The sequence below is a fragment of the Panthera onca genome, chromosome A2 (assembly GCF_046562875.1).
Source record: "Panthera onca isolate mPanOnc1 chromosome A2, mPanOnc1 haplotype 2, whole genome shotgun sequence".
Lineage (NCBI taxonomy): Eukaryota > Metazoa > Chordata > Mammalia > Carnivora > Felidae > Panthera > Panthera onca.
The window spans coordinates 931,650-940,624 of record NC_138340.1 but is presented as its reverse complement, the minus strand read 5'-3'; positions in this window follow the sequence as shown (position 1 = coordinate 940,624).

Here is an 8,975-nt window from a genome sequence, read left to right as displayed (position 1 = left end):
GCACCTGGGGCTGCAGGGCCCGGGGTGGGTCTCGAACAGCCACACACACCTGGGGCTCCGGTTCACTCTGCCTGGAGTTTCCCCCACGTGTGAAACGGGTTCTCCACGCTCTCGGCTCTGGTGAGGATCGTGGCTGAACTGGTTGAGTCATGGCCCCGGAACCTGTGAATGGACCGTATTTGGATAAAGGATCTTGCAGATATAATTGAGGCTCCCCCTGAGTTAAGGCGGACCCCAAGTCTCATGACGAGCATCCTTATAAAGGACATGCATACAGGGGCCCCTGGGCCGCTCGGTCGGTTAAGCGCCCGACTCCTGATCTCAGCTCAGGTCATGGTCTCACCGTTGGTGAGTTCGAGCCCCGCATCGGGCTCTGCGCTGACGGTGCGGAGCCTGCTTGGGATTCTGTCTCTCCCTCTCTCTCTCTCAAAATAAATAACGTTTAAAAAAAAGACACACCCACAGAGGGGGGGATTTGAGACCTGGCCCCACAGAGAGAAGCCATGTGAAGTTGAGCCAGGGACGCCTGGGGCCCCAGAGGCTGGAAGAGGCACAGAGGACCTTCCCTAGAGCCTCCGGAAGGAGCCAACTGTGAGGAGCAAATGCCTCTCACTCGCTTTGTGGCAATGTTACAGCAGCCACGGAAAACAGTACGGGTGGGTGGGCGACACGTGACGTGGGGTCTGGCCCTCAGTTCAGCGGCGGGGTTGAACACGGCTGCAGTGGCCCCAGGTGACCTGGGGTGAAGTCAGGCCGTGGCCATCCCGCCGGAGGCTATGGGGGCAGTGGGAGGTGAGAGTGTGGAGACCAGTCCCCCTGGCATTTTGGACACAAGAAGAAAGCAGCCCCTCGAGGGCTGAGGGGTCAAGGGCAGGACGGGACATCAAGGGGGTCGAAAGGAAGTCCTTGGAAAGGGGGTGGGGGCTGGAGCCCAAGCAAGGGGTTTCTGAAAGATGTAATAGGGGCGGGCCTGATCTGAGCTCTTGCTGTTCTAGAACTTACCAGAAATGTCTGAGGGATGTGCTCGCTCTCTACTGCGGGGATGTGAAGCTGACGATCAGGATGCCAGAGCTCCTGGGGCCCCCGGGGAAAGCTGAGACCCCAGGTGGATTCTTGAGCTTGCCATTTGAGGCCCTGGATCCAGCTGTGCCTGAAGGCAGTCCATCCCGACCTCTTAGTTATGAGTGCCAGTAAGCTCTCCTGCTTTGCTTGAGCCATTGTGAGCTGGAGTAACTCCAACTCATAACCACCTACGGGGGCTATATTCCTGGCCAGAGGGCTGGGGAGCGTTTCCTGGGGTCAGGGATGCTCAGCAAAAGTGTAGCTTCTTCACATCTGGGCACACTCTGGGCAGCCAAAGACTGAGACAAGTTTTCGTCGCCCTCTGGGTTCACGGGCTCAGCACATCAATGTGACTCTCACCCAGTATCTGCTGAGAAGGCCTTCATTCCGTGTCTCATCAGATTTCAGGGAGGTGCTGAAGTGTAACCCCATGGTTCTCCCATCTGCAAAGTGGGTTCGCTGCGGGAACGGTAAGTCACCTGCATGACCACGTGTTCCCTTGAGAGTTCCCTGGGACAGGAGGGATATGTCACCTCATGCCCACCAGTGTAGGGAAAGAATCTCTAAAGACAGACAGACCACCTTCCTGCTTCACGACCCTGGGCATGTTATCTCCCTGACCTCAGTTTTCTTATCTGTAAAATGGGGGCTTAATCGGGGCTTAATCACCTGTAGGTTAATGCAAAGCCTGGCACATGTTACATGCTGGCTTGTAGTAGTTCCCACCCTCCATCTGTGCCCTCAGAGAAAACATTCTGGAGGGGATCAATGCGGACACAACCCCTCTGGGGCCGGGAAAACTCCAACCAACCACACAGAAGAATAAACAATGCCTGGAACCTGGAAGGTGCTTAGTATTTGTTGGATGGATGGATGGAGAGATGGATGGATGAGTAAATAGACAGGTGGAGGGTGAGTGAATGAATGCATGGATGACGGATAGTGAGTGATGGAAGGTGGATGGAGTGATGAATGGAGGGAAGGATGATGGATGATGGATGGATGGAGGGATGGTGGGTGGAGGGATGGAGGGATGGTGGGTGGAGGGATGGAGGGATGGAGGGATGGTGGGTGGAGAGATGGAGGGATGGTGGGTGGAGAGATGGAGGGATGGTGGGTGGAGAGATGGAGGGTGGAGGGATGGAGGGATGGTGGATGGAGGGATGGTGGGTGGAGGGATGGAGGGATGGAGGGATGGAGGGATGGTGGGTGGAGGGATGGAGGGATGCTGGGTGGAGGGATGGAGGGATGGTGGGTGGAGGGATGGAGGGATGGTGGGTGGAGGGATGGAGGGTGGAGGGATGGAGGGATGGGGGATGGAGGGATGGAGGGATGGTGGGTGCAGGGATGGAGGGATGGTGGGTGGAGGGATGGAGGGATGGGGGATGGAGGGATGGAGGGATGGGGATGGAGGGATGGAGGGATGGTGGGTGGAGGGATGGAGGGATGGTGGGTGGAGGGATGGAGGGATGGAGGGTGGAGGGATGGAAGGATGGTGGGTGGAGGGATGGAGGGATGGGGGGATGGTGGATGGAGGGATGGAGGGATGGGGGATGGAGGGATGGAGGGATGGTGGGTGGAGGGATGGAGGGATGGGGGATGGAGGGATGGTGGGTGGAGGGATGGAGGGATGGTGTGTGGAGGGATGGAGGGATGGTGGGTGGAGGGATGGAGGGATGGAGGGATGGTGGGTGGAGAGATGGAGGGATGGTGGGTGGAGAGATGGAGGGTGGAGGGATGGAGGGATGGTGGATGGAGGGATGGTGGGTGGAGGGATGGAGGGATGGAGGGATGGAGGGATGGTGGGTGGAGGGATGGAGGGATGCTGGGTGGAGGGATGGAGGGATGCTGGGTGGGAGGGATGGAGGGATGGGGGGATGGTGGATGGAGGGATGGAGGGATGGGGGATGGATGGATGGAGGGATGGTGGGTGGAGGGATGGAGGGATTGAGGGATGGTGGATGGAGGGATGGAGGGATGGGGGATGGAGGGATGGTGGGTGGAGGGATGGAGGGCTGGTGGATGGAGGGACGGAGGGATGGTGGGTGGAGGGATGGAGGGATGGTGGATGGAGGGATTCAGGGATGGTGAGTGGGAGGGATGGAGGGATGGGTGATGGAGGATGGAGGTGTGGTGGATGGAGGGATGGAGGGATGGAGGGATGGAGGGATGGGGGATGGAGGGATGGAGGGATGGTGGGTGGAGGGATGGTGGGTGGAGAGATGGAGGGATGGTGGGTGGAGGGATGGAGGGATGGAGGGATGGGGGATGGAGGGATGGAGGGATGGTGGGTGGAGAGATGGCGGGATGGTGGGTGGAGGGATGGAGGGATGGAGGGATGGAGGGATGGTGGGTGGATAGATGGAGGGATGCTGGGTGGAGGGATGGAGGGAGGGTGGGTGGAGGGATGGAGGGATGGTGGGTGGAGGGATGGAGGGATGGTGGGTGGAGGGATGGAGGGATGGTGGGTGGAGAGAGGGTGGGTGGAGAGATGGAGGGATGGTGGGTGGAGGGATGGAGGGTGGAGGGATGGAGGGATGGTGGGTGGAGGGATGGAGGGATGGTGGGTGGAGGGATGGAGGGATGGTGGGTGGAGAGAGGGTGGGTGGAGAGATGGAGGGATGGTGGGTGGAGGGATGGAGGGTGGAGGGATAGAGGGATGGTGGATGGAGGGATGGAGGGATGGAGGGATGGTGGGTGGAGGGATGGAGGGATGGGGGATGGTGGGATGGAGGGATGGTGGATGGAGGGATGGAGGGATGGTGGGTGGAGGGATGGAGGGATGGGGGGATGGTGGATGGAGGGATGGAGGGATGGGGGATGGAGGGATGAGGGATGGTGGGTGGAGGGATGGAGGGATGGGGGATGGAGGGATGGTGGAGTGAGAGGATGGAGGGATGGTGGATGGAGGGATGGAGGGATGGTGGATGGAGGGATGGCGGATGGAGGGATGGTTGGTGGAGGGATGGAGGATGGAGGGATGGGGATGGAGGGATGGAGGGATGGTGGGTGGAGGGATGGTGGGTGGAGAGATGGAGGGATGGTGGGTGGAGGATGGAGGGATGGGGATGGAGGGATGGGGGATGGGGGATGGAGGGATGGAGGGATGGGGGATGGAGGGATGGAGGGATGGAGGATGGAGGGATAGTGGGATGGAGGGATGGAGGGATGGAGGGATGGAGGGATGGTGGATGGAGGGATGGAGGGATGGAGGGATGGTGGGTGGAGGGATGGAGGGATGGAGGGATGGTGGGTGGAGGGATGGAGGGATGGTGGGTGGAGGGTGGAGGGATGGTGGTTGGGGGTGGAGGGATGGTGGTTGGAGGGATGGAGGGTGGAGGGATGGATGGATGGTGGATGGAGGGATGGTGGGTGGAGGGATGGAGGGATGGTGGTTGGAGGGATGGAGGGATGGTGGGTGGAGGGATGGAGGGATGGTGGGTGGGGATGGAGGGATGGTGGGGAGCGATGGAGGGATGGTGGTGGAGGGATGGAGGGATTGAGGGTGGAGGATGGAGGGATGGTGGGAGGAGGGATGGAGGGATGGTGGGTGGATCGATGGAGGGATGGTGGGTGGAGGATGGTGGCTTGAGGGTGGAGGGATGGAGGGATGGTGGGTGGAGGGATGGAGGGATGGAGGGATGGTGGGTGGAGGGATGGAGGGATGGTGGTGGATGGATGGAGGGATGGTGGGTGGAGGGATGGAGGGATGGTGGTGGAGGGATGGAGGGATGGTGGGTGGAGGGATGGATGGATGGTGGTTGGAGGGATGGAGAGTGGAGGGATGGAGGGATGGTGTTTGGAGGGATGAGGGGATGGTGGATGGAGGGATGGTGGGTGAGGGATGGAGGATGGGGGATGGAGGGATGGAGGGATAGAGGATGGTGGGTGGAGAGATGGAGGAATGCTGGGTGGAGGGATGGAGGGATGGTGGGTGGAGGGATGGAGGGATAGAGGGATGGTGGGTGGAGAGATGGAAGGACGCTGGGTGGAGGGATGGAGGGATGGTGGGTGGAGAGATGGAGGGATGGTGGGTGGAGAGATGGAGGGATGGTGGGTGGAGGGATGGAGGGATGGTGGGTGGAGGGATGGAGGGATGGTGGGTGGAGAGAGGGTGGGTGGAGAGATGGAGGGATGGTGGGTGGAGGGATGGAGGGTGGAGGGATAGAGGGATGGTGGATGGACGGATGGAGGGATGGAGGGATGGTGGGTGGAGGGATGGAGGGATGGGGGATGGTGGATGGAGGGATGGAGGGTGGAGGGATGGAGGGTGGAGGGATGGAGGATGGTGGGTGGAGAGATGGAGGGATGGTTGGTGGAGGGATGGTGGGTGGAGGGATGGAGGGATTGTGGGTGGAGGGATGGAGGGATGGTGGGTGGAGGGATGGAGGGATGGTGGGTGGAGAGATGGAGGGATGTTGGGTGGAGGGATGGAGGGATGGTGGGTGGAGAGAGGGTGGGTGGAGAGATGGAGGGATGGTGGGGTGGAGGGATGGAGGGTGGAGGGATGGAGGGATGGTGGGTGGAGGGATGGAGGGATGGTGGGTGGAGAGGAGGGTGGGTGGAGAGATGGAGGGATGGTGGGTGGAGGGATGGAGGGTGGAGGGATGGAGGGATGGTGGGTGGAGGGATGGAGGGATGGTGGGTGGAGGGATGGAGGGATGGTGGGTGGAGGGATGGAGGGATGGTGGGTGGAGGGATGGAGGGATGGGGGGATGGTGGATGGAGGGATGGAGGGATGGGGGATGGAGGGATGGAGGATGGTGGGTGGAGGGATGGAGGGATGGAGGGATGGAGGATGGTGGATGGAGGGAAGGGGGATGGGGGATGGAGGGATGGTGGGTGGAGGGATGGAGGGCTGGTGGATGGAGGGACGGAGGGATGGTGGGTGGAGGGATGGAGGGATGGTGGATGGAGGGATGGAGGGATGGTGAGTGGAGGGATGGAGGGATGGGGGATGGAGGGATGGAGGTGTGGTGGATGGAGGGATGGAGGGATGGTTGGTGGAGGGATGGAGGGATGGAGGGATGGAGGGATGGGGGATGGAGGGATGGAGGGATGGCGGGTGGAGGGATGGTGGGTGGAGAGATGGAGGGATGGTGGGTGGAGGGATGGAGGGATGGGGGATGGAGGGATGGAGGGATGGTGGGTGGAGGGATGGAGGGATGGTGGGTGGAGAGATGGAGGGATGGGGGATGGAGGGATGGAGGGATGGAGGGATGGTGGGTGGAGGGATGGAGGGTTGGTGGGTGGAGGGATGGAGGGATGGTGGGTGGAGATATGGAGGGATGGGGGATGGAGGGATGGAGGGATGGTGGGTGGAGAGATGGAGGGATGGTGGGTGGAGGGATGGAGGGATGGGGGATGGAGGGATGGAGGGATGGTGGGTGGAGGGATGGAGGGATGGTGGGTGGAGAGATGGAGGGATGGGGGATGGAGGGATGGAGGGATGGTGGGTGGAGGGATGGAGGGATGGGGGATGGCGGGATGGAGGGATGGTGGATGGGTAAGTCAGAACTTCAGAAGAAGAGAGATGAATTCTGCCCCAGGAATAAGGGGAAGGCTAGATAGAGGGGTTGGTTGGTACTGGGGAGACAGTGTGGCAAAGGCTTGGAGGTGATGGGATCACAGGGCAGGTTCAGGGAACAAAGAGTAGTCAGAGGGACGGGTTACAATACTGGGAGACAAGGTTGAAATGCTTAACTGGAACATGGCCTTGGGACTCCTTTAGTCTCATCCATCCCAGTCAGGCCTTCCACGGCAGTCCCCGTGTTTGTCTCCCTCACCCCTGGACCTTAGCCTTTACAAGGGGAAAGTCACACCAGCCTATGCTGGAGTTCAGTGGCCAATAGAATTTAAATATAAACGTGGGGGCGCCTGGGTGGTTCAGTCGGTTGAACACCCGACTTAGGCTCGGGTCATGATGTCACGGCTCCTGAGTTCAAGCCCTGCCATCAGGTTCTCTCTTGTCAGCATAGAGTCCCCCCCCACCCCCCCGCCTCTCCCTAGCTTGCACTCTGTCTTACAAATAAATATTAAAATTTTTTAAATAAATGTAAATGTAAACAGCCACATATGGCTGATGGCTCCTATACCAAACAGGATCACTCTAGAATGTTCCAGTCCAGCATTGTCCAACAGAACTTTCTGCGACGATGGGAATGTTCTAGATCTGAGCTCTCCATTACAAGAGCCGCCAGCCAGCCACACCGAGTGACTGAGCATCTGAAAGGTGACTTGTGCCATGAAGAAATGGAACTTTTAGTTTTGCATTAATTAAATTTAAATGGCCACAAACAAGGAAGCATTGGGGAAGGTACTATGCTATGCAGACTTTCAAATACTTTTCAAGCAGGGAAGCAGGAGGGAAGGCCAGAGGGCCTAGAAACTGGGATAACTGTGTGGAGGCCCCAAAACAAGGGTCACAGAGGAGGCGGCATGTCACCTACATGGCAGAGGGGACTGTGCAGGAGGCAGCAAGCCCCGGCCCCTGAGGCGGAGGTGACCCTGGGTGCCTGGGGCGCCCAGCGTCCTCACGAGAGGGAGGCCTCACGAGAGGCCGCGTTGCTGGCCGTGGGGATGAGGAGGGCCCGCGGGCCCAGGATGCGGCGCCTCTGGAAGCCGGAAAAGTGGGGGAGACGGGACTCCTTGGGGCCCCAGGGGAACCAGCCCTGCCCTCGCCTGGGTGTTAGGACCTGTGAGCCCAGCGCTGTTGGAGAACCAGCGTGAGTGGTTTAAGCGGGCAGGTTTGGGGGGGGCTTTGTGCAGCTGCGGTAAAGTTTCCCCAAACCCTTGCAAACACGGCTGACCCTGTGGCCCGCACAGCGAAAATGCAAAATGAGCCCAGACACCGTGTGGTCTGGGAAGGTAAGGATGTGTTCAAACAGCCCACAAGGATGGGGGGGTGTCCAAGGGACACAGGAGCCACCGCAGGAAAAGAGCTCCCGGTGACCAGAGCTGGAGCGATCACTCGGGAAGATACAGGACGCCCAGTTAACCTGAATCATTTCATTTTAATATTTCAGATTTTGCGCGGGTTACTGACCTGAAATTCAGATTGAACAGGATGTCGTGTGTTTGTATTTGCTGTATTTGGCAAGGGGCGGGGGGGGGGGGGGGATGGAGAGACAGAAATGCATCGATTTACAAAGGCGTGTGCCCGGGAGCTCCGTCTTGGGGCTCCTGAATTCTGCCTGGCAGGTAAAGGTGGGGCCACGGGTGGGGGTGGTTAATAAGGACCAGAACTAAGTGCACAGGTCATTGCTATACCTTGAGGCCTGTTTCTCGCCATAGCCCGGAGCGGGTGTGCTCTGGGGCAGAAGCGGGGTGAAGCCGAAAGCCCCCAAGCACCTGTGCCCCCGCGGGCCCCCTGCGCCTTCCTCAGGACAGGCCCCACCCACGACCGGACTGGGCCAGAGCAGCCCGTGCTCTGTCGCCACCGTGCGGCCCGAACGGCACATGACGCCTCAACGGCCGCGGGGACCGGCGTTGGGCTTGAATTGTGTAAAGTGGAGACTAGGGTCTCTTCGCCCCCCGGGGGTTGTGGGCTCGCTCCCTCAGGCCACAAACGGACCCACCTTTTCCACCTTTCACCACTGACCCGTCCCTGGGCCAGCAGCTCAGCCCTGGCACACAGGGGGCACTCCCTAAATGTTTGTTGATTGAGTAAATGACAGGACCCCAAAGAACTGAGTTTTTCCTTTACTCACACCAGATCTGGCCTTGGCCAAGGGTGACACAGGACACCTTGAACTCTCTCTCCATGAGAATTCTCTCTCTCCGTGAGAATTTTGCCACTGTCCCCAGTAGCAGAAAGGACTCCAGTTCATTGGCTGTTTCTTAAATGTTTATTTTTGAGAGAGAGCGAGCGCGCGGGGAGGGGCAGACAGAGGGAGACACAGAATCCCAAGCAG